Genomic DNA, 22,734 nt, shown 5'->3' with positions numbered 1-22,734 from the left:
AAAAATGTGTATACACTTGAAGGGAGAATGCTGTGAAAGTTTTCCGAACACCCAAAATAGACTCGGATGAATGCGCAAATTGATAAAAGAACATATTTTGGAAACACTGGGTTGAGTAAAATAGAGAAAATGAATTATGAGCCCTAGCATCACACGACCAAAAGTTTTTCAACACTTGAGTGTCCGCATAGGTGCATGCATGACTAGTTTTGCATACAATTTCCAAATCATCATTGTTGCATTTGTGTCATGGAAATAATGTGGGACATTCCCTTCTATCCTTGAACCGAACCGAACCCTGACATATATCATGTCCGGCCGTGCTACAAGCCTTGAGTCAAAATCCCAATTTACCATAAACCTTGCCCTCAGAAGAAAACAAAAAAAAAAGAAAGGAACTTCCCAATCAAAAGAGCGGGAGAAAAAAAAAGAGAAAATTCCCAATTGAAGAGTGGGAGAAAGCAAAAAAGGAAAGAAAATTCCCGATCAAAGATCGGAAGAAAACAGAAGAAATATACAGAAAGGCCTTTGGACCAGACAATATCTGAACAATACAGATTTGTCACTAAGAAAACATGAAAAGAAAGGAAATCACGACCTAAAGTGGTCCTCTCCCTTTGATTGCCAACCAAAATCCTATGTGTCGGTGGCTTGTTCACCTCACACTAAACAAAACCAAAAAAGGAAAAGGCCAAGAACACTCAAAGCCAAAGTTCCCACCAAAAAAAACCCATTCCCAAGAAAAGTCCTATTGATCCATGATCACGCATGTAATCTTTGATTTGATAGGAAATAATTTGCAAAATCAAGTCATGGCATATCTATGGTTCGGAATTAGGATGAAACACTTACCTATGTGAGATTGATACACTTTGAGTGATTTTCTTCTATTTTTGTTGAACCCAGTGTTTCCTCTAAATGGTCATTTAGAAACAAAATGCTAACATCCAAAATCTCATTTGTGGTTATGAGAAGATTTCATCAGCATACTCCCCTTCCCCGGTAGACACATTGTTTTTCATCCGAAAAGCATATGTTGCTCTGATTAGTTGGAAGTTTTCTCTCTTTACTAAAGCATGTTCGCATTTTAGTGAAGAAAACACCGAGACTATTTTTAGTCTCACAAGTTATCCAGAACTGCGTAGGTCTGAGTTCCTCATTGAGGATACGTAGAAGCAAGAGCCTCGCTTTTGTCGGCCACCCCCATAATTTCTATCATACTGACACTGGAGTCACGTGACATGCAGAGACACCCGAGTGGTTATCCGTTTAAACTTTCTTTTGCTATCTCTAAGACTCAAAGCATGATAGCACGCAGAGACTAACGTCGTCTTCTGCACCCTTTGTCAATCGCGACCAACAAGCTCGTTGACACGCGGAGATTTACGTCATCTTCCGTGCAGACAATTTCTGTCATACTGACACTGGAGTCACGTGACATGCGGAGATACCCGAGTGGTTATCCGTTTAAACTTTCTTTTGCTATCTCTAAGACTCAAAGCATGATAGCACGCAGAGACTAACGTCCTCTTCTGCACCCTTTGTCAATCGCGGCCAACAAGCCCGTTGACATGCGGAGATTTACGTCATCTTCCGCGCAGACAATTTTTGTCATACTAACACTAGAGTCACGTGACATGCGGAGATACCCGAGTGGTTATCTGTTTAAACTTTCTTTTGCTATCTCTAAGACTCAAAGCATGATAGCACGCAGAGACTAACGTCGTCTTCTGCACCCTTTGTCAATCGCGGCCAACAAGCCCGTTGACACGCGGAGATTTACGTCATCTTTCGCGCAGACAATTTCTGTCATACTGACACTGGAGTCACGTGACATGCGGAGATACCCGAGTGGTTATCCGTTTAAACTTTCTTTTGCTATCTCTAAGACTCAAAGCATGATAGCAAGTTGGGTGGTAAACGCGCATAGACGAATTTTGCGCCCTTTATCATTCAGGAACAACAACCTGAGTGGGTAAACGCACAGAGACAGATTCTTCGCCTTTTATCATTCAGAAACAACAACCTGAGTGGGTAAACGCGCAGAGATAGATTTTGCGCCCTTTATCATTTGGGAACAACAACTTGAGTGGGTAAACGCGTAGAGATAGATTATGCGCCCTTTATCATTCAAGAACAACAACCTGAGTGGGTAAACGCGCAGAGACAGATTCTGCGCCCTTTATCATTCAGGAACAACAAGCTGAGTGGGTAAACACGCATAGAGGAATTCTGTGCTCTTTATCATTCAAGCACAGCAACCTGAGTGGGTAAACACGCAGAGACAGATTCTGCGCCCTTTATCATTCAGGAACAACAAGCTGAGTGGGTAAATGCACAGAGATAAATTCTGCGCCCTTTATCATTCAGGAACAACAAGCTGAGTGGGTAAATGTGCACACAGATTCTGCGCCCTTTATCATTCAGGAGCAGCTAGGCGGGTGATAAACGCGCAGAGGCAAATTCTGTGCCCTTTGTCATTCAAAAACAGCAAGTTGAGAGCTGGGCGGAGGCGAATTATGGTCATTCCGCACACCTTTTCACCATCCAGAGGCGATCGTGTTCGGTGGCACACAGAGACAAATTATGGTCATTTTGTGTCTCGCCGCCCAGGCTCGATCGTGTCCAACAAAACGCAGAGACAAATTATGGTCATTCTGCGTCTTGTATCAACCAAGAGGAGCAAATTTGACAGTATCAGGATGATGTTTTGGTACTGATCATTTTCAAATTTTTGCAGGTTCTGCTGACAGGGAGGTTCACTGGCCGAATGGTGTTTCGCTCGAACGAAATTAGTGTCTTATCTTTACTTCCCTTTTATCTCTTCTAAAAGACAAGTAAAGAGGGACAACTATCATACCCTAATTTCGTCCAGGGACCATCCGTTGTTGGGATGCAACCCTCGTTTGACCACTTCGAGGTACTTGACACCCATCGTTAGGCAATTCATGAAGTTCCGTGACAGGTCGGAAGTCAAAAGAAAGCATTGTAGCACAATCCGTGAAGTTTCGTGACATGTCGGAAATTAAAAGGAAGTGTTAGTGCACAATTTGTAAAGTTCTGTAACATTCCGGAAGGCAAAAAGGGGATGATTACGTAACATTACGGAAAGGAAACAAGCATCGTTACATTACGGAACATTACGAAAAGGAAACAAGCATCGTTACGAAATTTGTAAAGTTTTGTAATATTACGGAAAAAGAATCACCAAAAAAGAGCAAGGGGTGTATTTAGTAAAAATGGGGGTGCAAATAGCAATCAGGCCCACTTGGGCCTTCCAGAATATTCCTCCAGAAGGCGGTTGCTTCTGGAGGAAGCAACCTAGCTCGCCTGGGCGAGCTGGGTGGCAAGCTTCTCCCCCATTTTCCTATAAATAGTGATGCAATCCTATCCCGCAAGGGCATTGGGTAGAAGACTCCAAGTAGATTAGGCTAGAGATCCAAGGGAAGGCCCTAGGGTTCTCATGAGCCTTAGGGTAGATTTCGAGCCCATGGGCTAAGTATGGGCCCGCTTGTCTTTGTAAATATTAGAATAGGTTTTTCCTTCGTTTGGGCCTTGTATTTTGGCCATTCTAGTAGTATAGGGTTTTAGCCTTGTATTTCGGGGCATTTTGAGTAGTCTTTGTAGTAAGGACTTTTTTTTATATTTTCATGTATTTTGTCATGGGGGTGAGCTTAGCTATTATAGGGGGTGTGTGTTGCTAAGCTCTAGCTTCTTTAGGAATCTTCTCAAGGAAGCTTCTCAAGGGGGTGAGCTTAGTTATTAGAGGGGTGTATGTAGCTAAGCTCTAGCTTCTCAAGGAAGTTTTCTCAAAGAAGCTTCTCAAGGAAGTTTTCTCAAGAAAGCTTCTCAAGGAAGCTACCTAGTCCATAAATAGAACCATGAGCAAGAGGCTCCAAGAAGATTGGGCTAGAGCTGCTGAAGAAGGCCCTAAGGTTCTCATGCACCTTAGGGTAGATTTCTGAGCCCATGGGCCAAGGTTGGGTCCAATTATCTTTGTACGTATTAGACTAGGATGTCATTATATTTGGTCCTTCTATTTAGGGCTCCATATTGTAGGTAGGGTACCCTAGAAATATAGGATTTTTCAGCCCTTGTATTTTTGGGCACCTAGACTAGTTTTTGTATTAGGGGTAGTTTTGTAATTTCACATGCACTAAGTGGATATTTGATGTGTGTGGTTGGAAATAAATTTAATTGAATTGGTAGAAGCCCAATCCAATTAAATTTTAGAGGGGGAGGTGAGCATTTGCTTACTATACCCCATTGCCACATCATATAGTCACACTTTGTGCATGTCCTTCATGCTTTTCATGTCTCATGACACCTAAGCACACTTAGTGGAGAATCTTGGAATTGATCTTGGATTAGTGGGCTGAACCATAACTAAAATTCACTAATCATAATTAGTGAAATTTTGGCTCCACAAATTCAATTTCAAATTCAAGTGAAATTTGAATTTCCCTCCAATTTTGTGTGACACTTAGGCTATAAATAGAGGTCACGTGTGTGCATTTTTTTCAACTTTGATCATTTGAATATTAACTTCAGATTTTAGAGCTCTTTTTGAGCACAAAATTTCGTGCTCTTCTCTCCCTCTCCCTTCATTCATCTCCTTCTTCCTCCAAGCTCTTATCCATGGCCTCCTATAGTGGTGAGCTTCTTCTAGACTCATCTTCTCCTTGAAGTGGTGTCTCCTCTCTCTCTTCCTTCTCCATTCTGCTGCCATTTATCTTCCAAGAAGCAAAGGAATCCATTGATGAAGAAGATCCTAGGCCTACAAGCTCCGATGGAGCTTGCATCAAATAGGGGGAGAAGTGAAGGGAAAAAATTTTCAGCCCTCCTGGTAATTCGAGATCACTTGAAATTAGTCAAAAAAATTGTTTCCATGAAGAAAATCCAAGCCGAGGCCCTTCCGTAATGTTTCCGTGGGTGATTTCGCAAAGATTTTCAACCGTTCTTCGACGTTCTTCGTCGTTCTTCGGTCTTCAACCGGTAAGTTCCTAAAATCGAACTTTTCAATTCATTCTATGTACCCTTAGTGGTCCTCATTTCTTTTCACGTACTTTTATTTTCATTTCATTTACTTTCCGTACCCCCTTTTGACGTGCTTTAGTCATTTACTTAAGTCATTTTCTCGTCTAATCAAAACATAAAATAAATTTCCACCGATCATTTGAATTGAAACATCCATTAATTTTTGTTAAAATGAAATCCGACCGTTCGGTCATGCCGTAACCACGTTGGAAACCCAAAAAGAGGTAAAATAATAATAATAATCAAAAGATATCTTTTAGTAAAATAAAACAAAAAAATCAATCGGACGTTTTTCTTTGGGATTTCTCTTTCTTAAATTGAACTGACTAATAACCAAAGTGAAACTAAGGCTAAAATCAATTCATAAACCAAACTTTTGTCATCGCCTAAAAAAGCCATTTTCAAAGGTCCAACACCTTGAAATGGTCTTTTCTGCTTTTATTGGTTAAGTGTAGATTTCTAAAAGGCCTAAAATCAATATGTAACTTTGTTACCTCTTTCAAAAATAAAGAAATCATTAATGGTCCAATGCCTTAATGTTTTCTCACTTTTCAAAAGAATGAAAAGATTGTCTAAAGGTCCAATGCCTTAAATGACCTTTCATTAAAAAAAAACATATCTTGCAAAAAAGGATAAAAAAATAACTTAACCAAAACGTTTTGTTCACAAAAGAACTACGTAGGTCTGATTTCCTTATCACGATTGAGGAATACGTAGGAGCAAGGGAAACACCCCTGTCGACCACAAAAAAAATAAAAACATAAAAAGGCATAAAAAAGACATAAGAACGTAAAAAGGGAAAATAACATAAAATTGAAGTCATATTTGCACATTTGATTAAGGGTTGCCGTCTCTTGTGACGGACGTGTGGGGTGCAAATACCTTCCCCGTGCGTAAATACAACTCCCGAACCTTTCACTTAAAGTTCGTAGATCACGTCTTCTCCGGTTTTTCCGACGTTTTCCTTAAATAAACGTTGGTGGCGACTCCGCGCATATTCCTTTCTTGGAATACGCATCCGCGAGTCACGCGTCGCCCTCCCGCCCAAGGGTAGGTTGCAACACATTCCACTACTAATTTTCATACTGAGAACATGGCTCAACCTCCACCTCCTGAGAGGACTCTTAGGGAGATGGTTGCACCTAATTTCACTTATGAAAGCTTATGCATTCAATATCCTGATGAGGGTGTTCCATATGTTCTCAAGACTGGACTAATACATTTGCTGCCAAAGTTTCATGGTCTTAAAGGTGAAGATCCTCATAAGCATCTTAAGGAGTTCCATATTGTTTGTTCCACCATGAAGCCCCCTGATGTCCAGGAAGATCATATCTTTCTAAAGGCTTTTCCTCATTCTCTGGAGGGAGTGGCAAAAGATTGGTTGTATTACCTTGCTCCTAGATCCATCTCTAGCTGGGATGACCTTAAAAGGGTGTTCTTGGAGAAATTCTTCCCTGCATCTAGGACCACTGCCATCAGAAAAGACATTTTAGGCAACAGGCAACTTAGTGGAGAGAGCTTGTATGAGTACTGGGAAAGATTCAAGAAATTGTGTGCAAGCAGCCCTTACCACCAGATTTATGAGCAACTCCTTCTTCAATATTTCTATGAGGGACTTAGCAACATGGAGAGGAGTATGATTGATGCTTCCAGTGGTGGAGCCCTTGGTGATATGACTCCTACTGAGGCTAGAAATTTGATTGAGAAGATGGCTTCTAATTCCCAACAATTCAGTGCAAGAAATGATGCTATTGTCCTTAGAGGAGTCCTTGAGGTGGTCACGGATTCATCTTCATCTACTAAAAATAAAAAGCTTGAGGGAAAACTTGATGCCTAGGTCAACCTAGTAACTCCGCTTGCCATGAATCAGAAATCTGCACCTGTTGCAAGAGTCTGTGGTCTATGTTCTTATGCAGATCACCATACAGATCTTTGCCTTTCTTAGCAGCAATCTGGAGTCAATGAGCAACCTGAAGCTTATGCTGCAAACATTTATAATAGACCTCTTCAGCAGCAAAACCAACAGCAGCAGAATAATTATGACCTTTCAAGCAACACATACAATCCAGATTGGAGGAATCATCCAAATCTGAGATGGACGAGTCCTCCATAACAAGAATAGCCTATCCCTCCTTTCCAGAATGTTGTTGGTCCAAGCAAGCCATATGTTCCTCCTCCAATGCAGCAACAGCAGTAGCAGTCACAACAAAGACAACAAGCAGCTGAGACTCCTCCTCAACCTTCCTTAGAAGAGTTAGTGAGGCAAATGACCATCCAGAATATGCAATTTCAGCAAGAGACAAGAGCCTCCATTCAGAGTCTGACAAATCAGATGGGGCAGATGGCTACTCAGTTGAACCAAGCTCAGTCCCAAAATTCTGACAAATTGCCTTCACAGACTGTGCAGAATCCAAAAAATGTGAGTGTCATCACCTTGAGGTCTGGCAACCAAATTCAAGTGCCTCCAATAGTAGCACCACCTGTACCTGAACCTGTCAAGCTTCATTCTACACCTGAAAAAAGAGGACGAGATAGTTGCACAAAAGAGAAAGCTTCCTAACAAAAATTTTCATGCAGGTGGACCTTCTTCTTGTAATTCTAACTTACAGCAGCCTTTTATCCCTCTTCCAATCCCACCTAGAGCAATTCCAAACAAAAAAATGGAAGAAGTGGAAAAGGAGATCTTGGAGACCTTCAGGAAAGTAGAGGTGAACATACCTCTGCTAGATGCCATCAAGCAAATTCCAAGATATGCCAAGTTTCTAAAGGAGCTGTGCACCCACAAAAGGAATCTCAAAGGCAATAAAAGCTCGGGTTGGTGAACTTATTTTTCCTGTTGATTTTTATGTTCTTAATATGGAAGAGGGATTTTCCCATGGTTCAGTTCCAATTATTTTAGGCAAGCCATTTATGAAAACAGCCCGAACCATGATAGATGTTTATGCTGGCACATTGTCTATGGAATTTGGTGATACTGTTGTTCATTTTAACATTCTTGATGCCATGAAACATCCATCTAAGGATCATTCTATTTTTCATGCTGAGATAATTGATCAGATTTTTGATTATATGTTTGATTTTGATTATGTTCTTCATGGTAGGAAACATCCATTTTTATCTGATCTGCATACTTGTCATAACTTATGCATTGAATCTGAATCTGAGTTTGAATTTGATCCTGTATTTGATTTTTATGCTGAGAGTGAATTTGAATTTGAGTCTGGTTTTGATTTTCTAGGTGTTGTACCTCTTGATGTTGATTTTTTAGAGTCAGAATGCACTAACCATGTTGCAGGAAGTACATATACTTCTGACTTGCTTTATGAGGTACAGGCTGAGGAACCTTCCTCTTCTCCTACTTGTTGGATCGAGTGGCCTCAAAATAATTAAGAAGGGGGGGTTGAATTAATTATTCCTAAACCTTTACTAATTAAAAATTTACTCTTCTAAGGCTTTTACTATGTTATTAAGAGAATAAGGAGTGGAAGAGAAACTTAACTAAAAGTAAAAGCGGAAATTAAAATGCGCAGCGGAAAGTAAAAGAGTAGGGAAGAAGGAGACAAACACACAAGAGTTTTTATACTGGTTCGGCAACAACCCGTGCCTATATCCAGTCCCCAAGCGACCTGAGGTCCTTAAGATTTCTTTCAACCTTGTAAAAAACCTTTTACAAGCATAGATCCATAAGGGATGTACCCTCCCTTGTTCTCTTTGAACCTAGTGGATGTACCCTCCACTAGAACTGATCCACAAGAGATGTACCCTCTCTTGTTCTCAGTCAACAACCCAAGTATATATACCCTCTACTTGTACCACAAAGGATGTACCCTCCAATGTGTTAAGACAAAGATCTCAGGCGGTTAAACCTTTGATACTTTGTGAATGGGGATACAAAAGAATTCTCAGGCAGTTAGTCCTTTCAAATCTTTTGTATATGGGAAAGGGAAGAATCAAAAGAATTCTCAGACTGTGTCATTTTGAATTCTTTGACAAGGGAGAAGGGAGACACAAAAGAATTAAGGCGGTTAGTCCTTTGTTCTTTTGGAAAAAAGAGAAGAGAGACACAAAAAGAATTCAGGCAGTTAGTCCTTAGCGAATTCTTTTTGTCAAAGGGAGAAGAGATGAAAAGAATGAATAGCACAAGTTTTCAAGGTTTAGAAAACCAGAAAACTTTGGAAAGCTTTTTGGCACAAAGAAGAAGAAGTTCAAAGAGATTCAAGGCTTGTATAGGATTGCAATAGATTGATTGTATTGTTATTAAATGCAAAACAAAGCCTTGCTTTTATAGACTCTTCATGTTTGGTCAAGAGGACCATTTAGAAGAGTTATGACTTTTAGAAAAACTTAAAACCAATTTGAAAAAGTAAAAAACTATTTGAAGAGTTACATCTTTTGATTTATTCAGAAACAATCACTGGTAATCGATTACCAAATCAGTGTAATCGATAACACAAAGCTTTTATGTGAAAGGATGTGACTCTTCATATTTGAATTTGAATTTCAACGTTCAAAGGCACTGGTAATCGATTACCAAAACATTGTAATCGATTACAGCTTTTTTGAAATCAATTGGAACGTTGTAAATTCATTTAAAAACTTATTCAAATTCATTTTGCTACTAGTAATCGATTACAACAATCTGGTAATCGATTATCAGAGAGTAAAAACTCTTTGGTAAACATGTTTTGAGAAAAATCCATGTGCTACTCAGTTTTTGAAAAAAAAATTTCATACTTATCTTGATTAAGTCTTCTCTTGATTCTTGAATCTTGATCTTGATTCTTGGAAGCTTGATCCTTGAATCTTGATTCTTGATTCTTGAAATCAACTTTTATCTTGAATCTTGATGTGTTCTTGATTCTATCTTCAACATCTTGAACTCATTCTTTGATTGACCTTTGAGCTTTTTATCATCACCTTTGTTATCATCAAAACATCTTTGAATCAATCTTGATTCATCAAGAAGCTTTGCTTCTACACTACCCTAGTTCCTCCCACTGTTCAGCCACCACCCACACCAGAGTTGAAGCCCTTACTAGCAACCCTCAAGTACGTTTAGTAGACATTCCTAGTATTAGCCCATCTACCTGCATGCATAGGATATTTTTAGAGGATAGAGCTAAGCCAGTGAGGCAGCCACGGTGACTCAACCCCGTCATTCTAGATGTGGTGAAAAAGAAAGTGACCAAGCTCTTACAAGCTAGAATCATCAACCTCATTTCTGATAGCCAGTGGGTGAATCCAGTCCAAGTGGTTCCTAAGAAGACAAGCCTCACAGTGATTAAGAATGAAAGGGAAGAGCTTATCCCCATAAGAGTGCAGAACAGCTGGCGAGTCTGCAATGACTATAGGAGGCTGAACCAAGTAGCCAGAAAAGATCATTTTCCCCTGCCTTTCATTAACCAAATGCTTGAGCACTTGGCAGGTAAGTCCCATTACTGTTTTCTTGATGGTATTTCTGGTTATTTACAAATTCATATTGCTCATGAGGATCAAGAAAAGACCACATTCACCTGTCCCTTTGGCACTTTTGCCTATAGGAGGATGCCCTTTGGCCTATGCAATTCCCCTGGTACCTTCCAGCAGTGTATGCTTAGCATTTTCAATGATTTTCTAGAGAGTTGCATAGAGGTGTTTATGGATGATTTTACTGTTTATGGATCCTCTTTTGATGCATGTTTGGATAGTCTAGATAGAGTTCTTAGTAGATGCATTGAAACTAACCTTGTGCTGAATTTTGAAAAATGTCACTTCATGGTAAAACAAGGTATAGTTTTAGGGCATATCATTTCCAGTAGGGGCATAGAGGTAGACCCTGCAAAAATAGTAGTTATTTCACAATTGCCTTACCCCTCTTGCGTGCGAGAGGTTCATTCTTTTCGTGGTCATGCAGGGTTTTATAGGCGCTTTATCAAGGATTGTAGCAAAGTGGCCCTTCCACAATCCAATCTGCTGCAAAAGGAGGTGGAGTTTGATTTTGATGACCAGTGCAAAGAGGCTTTTGATTGCCTCAAGCGTGCGATGACTACCACTCCTATCATTCAGGCACTTGATTGGACAACCCCATTTGAGCTAATGTGCGATGCATCCAATTATGCATTGGGGGCTATCCTTGCTCAAAAGATTGATAAGCTGCCTCGGGGGATCTACTACGCTTCCAGAACTTTGGATATTGCTCAAGCAAATTATACCACCATAGAGAATGAGCTATTAGCAATAGTTTTTGCTCTTGAGAAATTTCGTTCATATTTACTTGGTACTTGTGTTATTGTTTATACTGACCATGCAGCTCTGAAGTACCTGTTGAAGAAGGCTGAATCAAAGCCTAGATTGATCAGGTGGATGCTTTGGCTCCAAGAGTTTGACTTGGAGATCCGTGATCTAAGTAGGATTGAGCGTTCGTCTGAGGACTCACCCATTCGGGATGATTTTCCGGATGACCATTTGTACATTTTGTATAGTATTTTTGATTCCTTCCCCACTCCCTAGTTTGCAAATATTGTGAATTATTTGGTTGCTTCTATTTTTCGTCCCTTAGCATCTAAAGCTCCAAATGATAAAATTAAGAGCGATGCTAAGCATTATATATGGGATGACCCCTATTTGTGGAAGTTGTGTAGTGACCAGGTTATTAGGAGATGCATTACAGACCATGAGATTGACTCAGTCCTACAATTTTGTCATTCTTCCACATCAGGTGGCCATCTTGGCATACAAAGGACAGCTCATAAGGTGCTTGACTACGGTTTCTATTGGCCCACCATCTTCAAGGATGCGTGGAGAATCTATAGCACTTGTGAGCCTTGTCAGAGAGCAAGCGGCTCACTTTCATGGAGACAGGTAATGCCTCAACAACCTATGTTATTCTATGAGGTGTTTGATGTCTAGGGTATAGATTTTATGGGGCCTTTCCCTGTCTCTTTTGGTTTTGTTTATATTCTCCTTGCTGTTGATTATGTTTCAAAATGGGTGGAAGCCAAACCCACCAGAACTAACGATGCTAAGGTTGTTGTAGATTTTGTTAGATCTAATCTGTTTTGCAGGTTTGGAGTCCCTAGAGCCATCATTAGTGATCAAGGCACCCATTTTTGTAACAGTTCCATGTATGCCTTGCTCAAAAAGTATGGGGTCGTGCACAGAATTTCCACACCTTACCACCCCCAAACTAATGGGCAGGCTGAGATTTCAAACAGGGAGATAAAAAGCATCTTCGAGAAGATTGTGCAGCCGAACAGAAAAGATTGGAGCACCAAGCTGGATGATGCTCTTTGGGCACATAGGACTGCCTACAAAGCACCCATTGGAATGTCTCCTTATCGGGTTGTCTTTGGCAAGGCATGTCATCTTCCTGTAGAGATAGAGCACAAGGCCTACTGGGCTGTAAAGACCTGCAACTTCTCTATTGATCAAGCTGGAGAGGAAAGGAAGTTGCAACTAAGTGAGCTAGATGAGATCCGTTTAGAAGCCTATGAGAATTCCAAATTCTACAAGGAGAAGACCAAGAGTTCCATGACAGCTTGATAGCTAAGAAGGACTTCGTGGTTGGACAAAAATTTTTATTGTATAACTCTAGGCTCGGACTCATGAGTAGTAAGTTGAGGTCAAAGTGGATTGGTCCTTTTGTGGTGACTAATGTTTTTCCTTATGGTACAGTTGAGATCAAAAGTGAATCCACAGATAAGAGCTTGAAGGTCAATGGACATCGGTTGAAACCATTCCTCACAAATCCCTCCTTAGTGGATGTAGTGGTGGAGGAGACCTCCTTACTTCACCCTACTTCTCTTCCGCCATGACTTATGGATTTTTCTTTTTCTATCTCCTTCTTTACTTTTATTGTACTTGTCCAATTTTATTGATTGTTTTGATTTCTCTTGATCTTGTGATTGTGCTACATTGAGGACAATGTGTTGTTTAACTGTGGGGGGTGGGGGGAGATTGTTCTTTAATTTTGTTGATTTTGTTGGGTTTTCGAGTTTAATTTTTTATAGGTTTTCTTGGTTAATTTTGTTATTTTGGTTTTATGTTTTGTGTACAACATTGCATGTTTCTCTTTGAATTATAGGTTATGTACAGGTAATGGGTAATTGTTTTTGAAATAAGAGTTTCTTGGCATTTTGTGAATTGAAATCCTTGTTTTTCTCTACATGTCAAGTTAGTTTTTAAAGTTCGAATTGGAAGTTATAGATTTACCCTTGGTGAGAATTTGAGCCATCATCATCTATTTCATTCAGTGTGTTTTGCCCCATTGATTGCTTGCACAATAGCCTTGGCTGGACTCTTGTTGATACTTCTTGCTTCACATGCATGTTGGGAGATGATTTAGGCATTTTGTTCTTATAAGCCTCTAGCCAAATGAGCCTACCTTGAATTAATTCCGTTGATATCCCTTTGGAGCCTATGTTCCCCTTTCTTTGTTTTGAAGCTCATTACAAGCCTTAAGTGAAAAACCGTGATCTCACCCTACCCTTAAGGAATTTTGGAGCTTTGGAATTGTTTTTGGAATAAGTGTGGGGGGGGGGGGGTATGTTTCATTGGATGATATGTTTTTGTTGGTCATGCTTGATGATGTATTTTGGCCATGCTTGATGTATATACATATATTGCCTAATTGTTGCTTTATTTTTCAAATGCTTTCAAATGCTACTGTTCATGTTCAAAAAAAACAAACAGAAAAAAAAAAAGAGAATGAAGTTGAATAAATGAGGTCTTGGTTTGAAGACTTGGATTGGTTTGAGGACTTGGTTGATTTTGTTTTGGGTTACTTTTTATGCTTAATTTTTAATTTTGGTTTTGGGGTTTACTACTTTTACTTAGTTTCCACTTATTCCCCATTGCTCCTATATTCCTTTGGGTTTTAGCTACTTATCTCATACTTTCCTCTACCTTGTCTTTGGCCCCATTACAACCTTAAAAGACCTTTTGATCCTTATGTGTATGTGTTTGGCGAGTTTGGTTGTCGATTTTAGAGTTTTGCCAAGTCTATGTGGTGTTTGTTTTTCATGGGTGCTCTGAGAGTAAACAGTAGCCTAGACACTTGAGAGATAGAGTGCATATCTTATGAGGCTTTCTTGCCATGTTTGAGATGCTTGGATGATTTTCATGACTGTCTAGATTTTTTAACTCTCTACGTGTTGGGTGTTTCCCATTCCTTTCATTCCTTGAGATTCATTGAGAAATATGTAATTGTTTTTGTGTTTGTTTGTTTCTCTTTAATATCTTGGATTTGTTCCTTGCTTTGCTTTTTGATTTTGCCCAGGAGTGCAAAAGGCTAAGTGTGGGGGGATTTTATGTGTCATTATTTTCTCTTATTTCTTAACCCTTTTTGTCACCATTTTAATTACTGATTAGCCTTAATTGTCAAATTAATTATGCAGTTTTATCACTTGGGCCTACTTGACTAATTTTGTGTTTTTAATTTAATTTCAGGAGAATTATAAGCAATTGGACTTGAATCCAGAATTGGGCTTGGACTTGAAGAGAGCAGAAAATTTTATTTTATCAAATCTTATCCAAATTTTATTTCATCTAGATTTTATTTTGTCCAGATTTTATTTCATCCAATCTTATCTTATCATGTCCAAATTTTATTTTATTTCATTTATGGGCTTGGACTTAAAGTAGATTTGTAAGCTTTGGGGCTGAGGACCTAAATAACAGCACCAGGGTTTTAGTTTAGGGAGTTTTTTCGAGAGGAGAATAATTCTAGGGTTTTAGAATTCCAGTTTTTACTGTTCATACGCACTATTCACGTAGAATAAAATTCGTTTTCTGCAATTTCATTTCTACTTCAATCTACAATTTCGTTTTCTACTGATTAATGGAAGGCTAAGTCTCCAGCGTTGTTTTCTCTTGAGGATCAAGCACAGCTCTCTTTGAGGTTTTGTTATTACTATTGAATTTTGATCAGTTTTTCCTCTTCACCAATTACTCTGTATTTGTTGCTATTAATCCATGTATGCTTAGTACTTGATTAATTGTCTCTGCGCTTAATTTACGTTCATGCTTAATGATCAGTTTCGTTCATGATTAATTGGTGTATGTGTTGCTTAATCACATAATGACAGCCTTATGTTAATTTTTGCTTAGTAATTTAATTTAGGGTTGGATTAAGTGGTTGAATTGATTATGGATAAATTCTCGTAACCTTGGATAAGAGACTTGCTTGTGAATCATTCTATGCACCCTTAGGGGTCCATTCTTGCTTTGTATGTTTTCATCTTCATTCTTCTACTTTCGGTATTCTTTTTCTTCGTTTTAAGCGAGTTTCGATCAATTGTTTAAGCCGTAACCTCACTTAATTAATGTTTAAATGAATTTCAACCTATTTTTTGTGTTGTAATCTCGTTTAATCGCCTTTAAAATGAAATTCAACCAATCGTTCATGTCGTAACCTCAGTTAAATCAAAAAATAATAAAATAAGTGTCAACCGGACATTTTACTTTGAAAGTCCTCTTTAATGAGTTGAGAAATAACCAAGTGAAACTAAGGCTAAAATCAACTCACAAATCAAGCATTTTCCCGCAAAAAGGTCAATTGAAACCGTTTCAAGGTCCAACGCCTTAACGGTCCCTTTTTACTTTTATTGGTGAAAACGAACCGTTTAAAAAGTCTAAAATCAACACCCCGCATAACTTCCTTTCTTTCTAAAGAACTATGTAGGTCTGAGTTCCTCATCGCAATTGATGATACGTAGGAGCAAAAGCCCTACTTTTATCAACCCCGAAAGATAATAAAATGTAAACAAGGGAAAATAAAAGTCATGATTTTGCACATTTGATTAAAGGTTGTCGTCCCTTGTGACGGACGCGTGGGGTGCTAATACCTTCCCTGTTTGTAAAAACAACTCCCGAACCTTTTACTCTTAAAGTTCGTAGACCCACATTTGGTTTTTCTAACGTTTTCCTCAAATAAACGTTGGTGGCGACTCCGTGAGTTTTCCTCCCTTGGAAGATGCACCAGTAAGTCTCACGTCGCCCTCCTGCCGAAAGGTAGGTGGCGACAGGATCGAACTAATAAGGTTTGTCTGTCCTTATGATATACTTTGCTTAGTATTTGCATTTTTAGTTGTGATTCTAGAGTACTAATAACTTCATTACTTGTGTGATATGCTTGAAAGATCAAGCTTCCTTGATTTTTGTCTTGAAAATACATACGTAGTAACTTCTATTTCTACATTGTATAACTTTTATTTCATATAAAAATAAGTGGATTTATTAAAAATATTCAAATCAAAAGAATATGTTATGTTACATTATATTGTAATTATAATAATATAATAAAGTTGTCTAGGGATTGATTATTTGATTTACTCGTTGATTTTCTGCTTTTGTCACTACTACAAAAATTATATTTTAAGACACGAGGTGCAGAGCTCAGTGAGCTTGATGTGGAAGAGGAAGACACGGCGGAGGAAGATTCTAACTCTAAGGATCCTTTTTTTTTTATCATCATTTGCACTTGGTGGTTATTGTTGTTTCAGCAAAGTACTGTTGATTTTCTTTTTTTGTTTTTACTAACATTTGTTCAGATGAATCAGACATGTAATCCAATCACAGAAATTAAATGTTGTAGAAAATAGAGAAAACAACTATTGCACTAAAAATATAAATCAATTTGGATATAGATGTTTTCTTCATGTCTAGAATTTCCAAGGGACTTTTTGGTTATTGCTTAGAGGAAATGTTTTCTATTTTTTATTTTTTAGTTTCACTTTGTTTTCTGTTTTTTTGAAGTTTGTACAAGAAAAAGTGAATACAAAATGATGAATGTTAGGTTGGTATTTGGTTTGGGTAATTTGTTTCAGAAAGCTTAATTTTTATGTTCTAATTTTAAGGGATTTAAGATTTAATTGTGTTTCTTATTTTTTTGAGAAAAATGATGAATGTTCCTTACCTGAATGCGTTTGTCTTTTTTTTTTTTATAAAAAAATCACCACCTTTCAGGTAGCTTAGTGACGAGACTTGTCTTCTTACCTTTTGAAGAAAGTTCATATGCAACATATGCCAGGTCCGCTTCAGGTTCTATTTCTCTCTTGTTTACTTGATGTTTGGACCCGAAAACCTGCATGTCTAGCATTCATTTAACTATTATTTGCTTCTTCTTTAGTTTTGTTTCTTTGTTTTGTCTGTTTCTTCATATTGCATATTTCTTTCGAGGTTTAATTCTTAATTTGCCCCTTATTTCTCTCTCCTTCATTTACCTCGGTAGTTGTATTTGTCTATGAGGTTTAAGTATCAGTACACTCATATATTTGGGCCATAAAAGAATTTCAATTTAATCCTACATAATATATTAAGAGGTAAAAAACTTTAAGTATGACACAGATCATAAATTAACCCGATAAGTGATATGGGCCAAACGTTTGTGAGAATATTCACATTTCATCGAAAAACCAAATTTATAATTATATTTAAGTAATTGAAGAAATTTATTTATTTGTATGACATAAATTAAAGCAATTAAGGCATCCAAGATATTTTTTTTATAAATTTATATGTTATCACAATATATATTAAATAAGTAAGTAGAATAGAAAAAAATAGGCTATGTACTTATAATAGATTAAATCTACCAATAGTAGATTATTTTAGAGCAAGTTATTTTTTCTAAAAAGCATTCCACGAAGCTTGTAATTGAATACCTTAATGATAACCAACTATCCTGTTTCACAGTTCTTAAAACATAACCAAGAACAATTTAACATATTACAACACCTCATAATCCATTATAACATGTTATCAAATACAATTTTAAGCATAAAAAATCAACTTTGTTCATACAACTATAAGTACACAAAGATTACAAAAATATTAATGCTATGTCCTATTCTATTACTTTTATTAATAAAAATTAATTACTTTAAAATCATATAAATAATAAGATCTAATTAATTGATAATATAATTTTTAGTCACTAATAAATGCATTGGAAAGTCACTTTTTTTCTTCTTCTGAAAATCACCAGCCATTATATATATTTTTTTGGGTTTCTATTCTACATTAAAACATAGTACCCAATTTATACTAATCACTGGCTATTATATTGATATAGTGAACCCAATTTATACTAATCACTTAAAATGGTCCACTAGTAATTTCGCCAATATATATTATGAGCAAGGTCAACTGCACCTGGTTGCATTTGACTCCAGCTTTTTGGAAGCTTACAATAACTTGGTTGGTTTCTTCTTGTGTCATAATTGGTTTAAAAAACCTGAATATGCAATTTTATGTGCAATTATATAATATTTTATTTGATAAGGTATGCTCTAAAAGATGTTGGCAGAGTGAAGGAAGCAATCCAGTGATATAATATATGTTCTTTCCTTACACTGATTGGTAATGTAGTGCTTTTACCCTCAAGTCTTGATTTTTGTATATGATTTTATTGCAATATCTATAGGAATTAGTTTTTGAAAATATTGGTTTGTTATTTTTAGGTAATGTTAAAGTATTGGTCATAGAATTAAATTCTTTTTAGAACACTATGGATTAGGAAAGTTCTATAAGATTTTTTACTTGCCGATGAAGCTTTAATATGCATATAAAAGGGTCTGTAACGTACAATTTATATTTTTGCTGGCGAAATTTTAATTTTTTTTAAAAGCACATTCTAAGGCGGTTCTCTGAAAAATCGTCTTAGATTCCTTAAAATATTTTTAATTTTTTTTATAAAAAAAATCATTCTAAGATAGTTCTATAGAGAACTGTCTTAGAAAGTGCACCCTTCTAAAACGGTTTTCAACTACTAAGACGGTTCTTAGTTGAAAACCGTTTTAGAAGGGTGCACTTTCTAAGACGGTTCTTTATAGAACCGTCTTAGAATAATATCATTTTCTAAGATGGTTGTTTGTGGAACCGTCGTAGAAAGTGCAAAATTTTTACAACTTTATATGACATCTCTTAAAACGATGGTTAATAACCGACGTAAAATGTATAATTTAACCGATGTAAAAAGTACTTTTTGCAGTAGTGTAGGACTTTATATATGCGACATGTCTCATCAAAGAAAGAATAATCTTTTAAGATACTTAATGGTTGCTTCAGTGCAAGTTCGAATCGACCAGTACTAGTCCAACCAGAAATACGACCTATCGTTAACGTTAGTTTGAGTTAAATTTTAGATTAGACCTCTCTCCTAGTACAGTGTTGTTCGAGAACAAACCAAGCGGAAGCTGGTGGGGATGTAACCCCCCGATCGAATCACACCAGAATAAGAGGGATCCAGAGACTATATATGTATGGGACTGTGCAATTGAGGATGACTTAAAGAAATTAATTGTTATTACCTATACTAAAAAGATGTATCTACTTTTCGGTAGCATATCACTTAAGAATTCCACAATTAAACGTGTTTGACTTGGATTAGTTATGGGATGAACGATCTTCTGGGAAGTGTGGGTGAGGACAAAGCACGCTAAAAAGTCTTAGGTATGTTTGAGGGTATAGCCATTGATCCTAAAAGCAATCAAAGCAAAATTGTCAAGGTCTCAGAAAGAACTACTTATGGAGAGTTCTAACTAGTGGAGAGTTCTAACCAACAAAGGAGTTGAGTGAAGTGTTACAGTGTGAAATGTCAGTGTGAGAGCCACTGAGAAGTCAAAAATCAGGGGCGATACATTAGACCCTTTAGGTTAATTATGAAACTAATCCTCACTCTGGAGTTTAGTTACATTTAAAGCTCATCGTCCCTCTCCAATAATATATACGTCAGAATCAAACTCAATTTTTTTTCACAAACTCAATATGCATTATCAATTGAGTTACACAATATTATATATAGACTTTAATAACCAAGTACTATTAGTATAAATTTTTTGATTCTCAATCAATAAAAACTTATCGTTAATGAGAGTATAACATTACATTATTTTTTTTATATGTATTCTTTCTCTTACTATCTGTTACATAGGGTAGTAATGTCAATATTTTTGTTTTATATGTAGCAGTCTATCATGAAGTGCAGGGCCGGTCTAGTGCAGTCGTTGACCACTCTAGTATTATTCAAAGAGAGTATTAAAACACCCTAGCGACCAAATCGTCAAAGGAGACCCGATTTAATAAACGAATGAAAGTATAGATTCCGTTCACCGTTATTGATTTGCATGGGAGTTGAATTTGATGTTTAAATGTAGAATGATATCTCGATCGGTTCACTAATAGTTTGAATCTAAACTTTGTATCGTATACAATATGCAACAAATAATTGAAATGGTACTCAACATTAATAATTTCCAAGTCAAATAAGAAGACAGATGAAATTGATTAAAAAAAAACCCCAAAAAAAAAATAATCATGGAGCACCATCTGATCTATGATTCTTGCCGATCTTTTTATATAACATATGATCAAGTATCGATAACGCTAATCAATCTCTACGAGACACATAACTTAGATATTATTCAGCATTAAAAACAAATAATAATTTAAAACTATCTAATAATTTTCCTTATATAGAGTCATGGACGAAGGTAGAATAACATATTTATAGATCAAGGACATCAAATTAGAAAACTTTCTGCTGTAGAAAAACCAATCCTGAGTAGAAGAATAATGACACAGCACACAGGTCATTATCACTTCTAAACTTGCAACCATGAGTCCATGGTGTTAGTCAAATTTTAGGCTTTTCTTCTTTTTTTCGACTGCAAGACTTAGTGTTCCGAACACCAAGAATCATCGAACTAATATAGAATAAAAATATACTAAAGTAATCAATCAATCAAACTAAGAAATAAAACTAGAAAACTCGTGTTATGCATTTTAAATTAAGGTTTATTTTTTTTTTAAAATTATTTTATCCATTTAATTTTTTTCATTTTTATATGTATACATTTTTTTGACAGTTAACAATTTTATATTAGTGATTAGATTTTTATAAGTACAAATAAATAAATGATTAAACTATTAAAAAGTTAAATTAAATTCAAAAAAATTTAAAATTTTTATGATATTCACTTAAAATAATTTATTTATAATATTTATTTATGTTTCTTAATTTTACAAAAAGTAAAACAAAAAAAAGAAGCAAATGCAACAAACATTTTCCTCACTTTAGGGTTTTTTATGTGATATTCACTAAAAATATCTTATTTTATTTATTTATTTCTCAAATAAACAGTAAAAAAATGATATTTTTATTGTATCTCACTCTTCTTTATTTAGTTTTATTCTTTACATTAAATTTTGTTTCGATAGCAAAGTGAAATAGGGGAATGAAATAAGAAGAAAAAAAAATAAGAATGATATAAATAAAATAAAAAAATAGAGTAAAAGATATGTTATTAGAATGGATAGAAATAAGAAACAAAAACGAATAATTTTTTCACCTATTTGGTTGAGTAGATAAGAGAGTAGAAATAAATAAATAAATGAAACAATTTTTTTATGCTAACTAAAACTTATGTTTTGCTCAATTATTCTTTTTTTTTTTAATGAATGAAAGATTTATTCATGGAGGCTAAGTCTCTAGGCAAAGATACTTGAGCTATACCAACTCTTAACTCAGATACAATAAAATCCGGTGCAAAATAAAAGAAAAAAATTTATGAAAATCATCATCAATCAATAATGTTTGCTCTTCCATAATTTGTCGGCAACTTGATTGCCTTCTCTCAAGATATGATTCCAAGTAACCTATCAAGAGTGAGCATGAATAATATGGATAGCTTGCACGATATTAAAGCACGGATGCAATCTGCAAGATTCTTTTGTTAACAAGATATAGCCCATATATAGTTACGAATCTGAGTCCACACGTATCCTTCTAAAGCCTCTAGACCCAGCTAACTTAAGGCCCAACAATATGCTTTTAATTCATCAATCAACACCGATAACCCTTAAGCACTATTAGAAAGAATGGTTTTAACATCAGTGTTTTATAAAATTAATGTTAACAAAGTGACATATTCATAAATAACATAGTTTGCTAACATTGATTTTTAAAAAAACTAATGTTAATATGAATCTGTTAACATCGATTTTTTAAAAATTGATGTTAGTGTGACAATTTTTAACATCGATTTTTAACAAACTAATATTAATGAACTCATGTTAACATTGGTTTTTCAAAAATCGATATTGTGCTTTGATGTTAACATTGATTTTCATAAAAATCGATGTTGCGTTTGTCCTACTTAGAATCTATTTTCCCTCTTCTCGCATTCACTCTTACCTCAAATCCTCACTCTCGCTCTTCGCAGCGGCCATTCAACTCTTGGAGCAACATCGTGACCTCAAATCCTCACTCTCACTCTCCGTGGTGGCACTTCTCAACTCTCACTCTCTGCAGCAACGACAAGGGTGTCTACATAATTGATCTCAAGAAAAGAGAGGTCACGAAAGGTTAGTCAAGTCTTTCTACTTTTTTTAAATTTCAATATCTTCTAACTAGTATTAACCATTATTAAGTTGTTTTTAGTTTTATTTCTTGATTGATATATGACATATATAAACAAATGTCAGATTTGGATATATCCTAATCCATTATTAACCATTATTAGGTTGTTTTTAGTTTTATTTCACACATACATGACAGCGCACACATGCATAGTTAACAATTAATAGCCACTCATGTAATTGCATAGAAAAAGAAAATATTGTTTTTTTTTTGTTACAAGTGCTTTGAAGGGGTGGCTTTTAAGATATGGATTTGAGTTCTAAGCAGGTTTTTAAGAGAACCCATGTTAAGGTATTTTG

General features: G+C 36.2%; 1 pseudogene; it reads left to right on the top strand.

Annotated features, from left to right (window-relative positions):
* LOC113000116 (uncharacterized) overlaps nucleotides 1–22,734 on the top strand; it is a 165,966-nt pseudogene that overhangs the window by 83,351 nt on the left and 59,881 nt on the right.

Source organism: Glycine max, chromosome 18 (genome assembly GCF_000004515.6).
Source record: "Glycine max cultivar Williams 82 chromosome 18, Glycine_max_v4.0, whole genome shotgun sequence".
NCBI lineage: Eukaryota > Viridiplantae > Streptophyta > Magnoliopsida > Fabales > Fabaceae > Glycine > Glycine max.
Note: the sequence above shows the minus strand (reverse complement) of the source record. Positions and strands in the feature narration are given on the sequence as shown.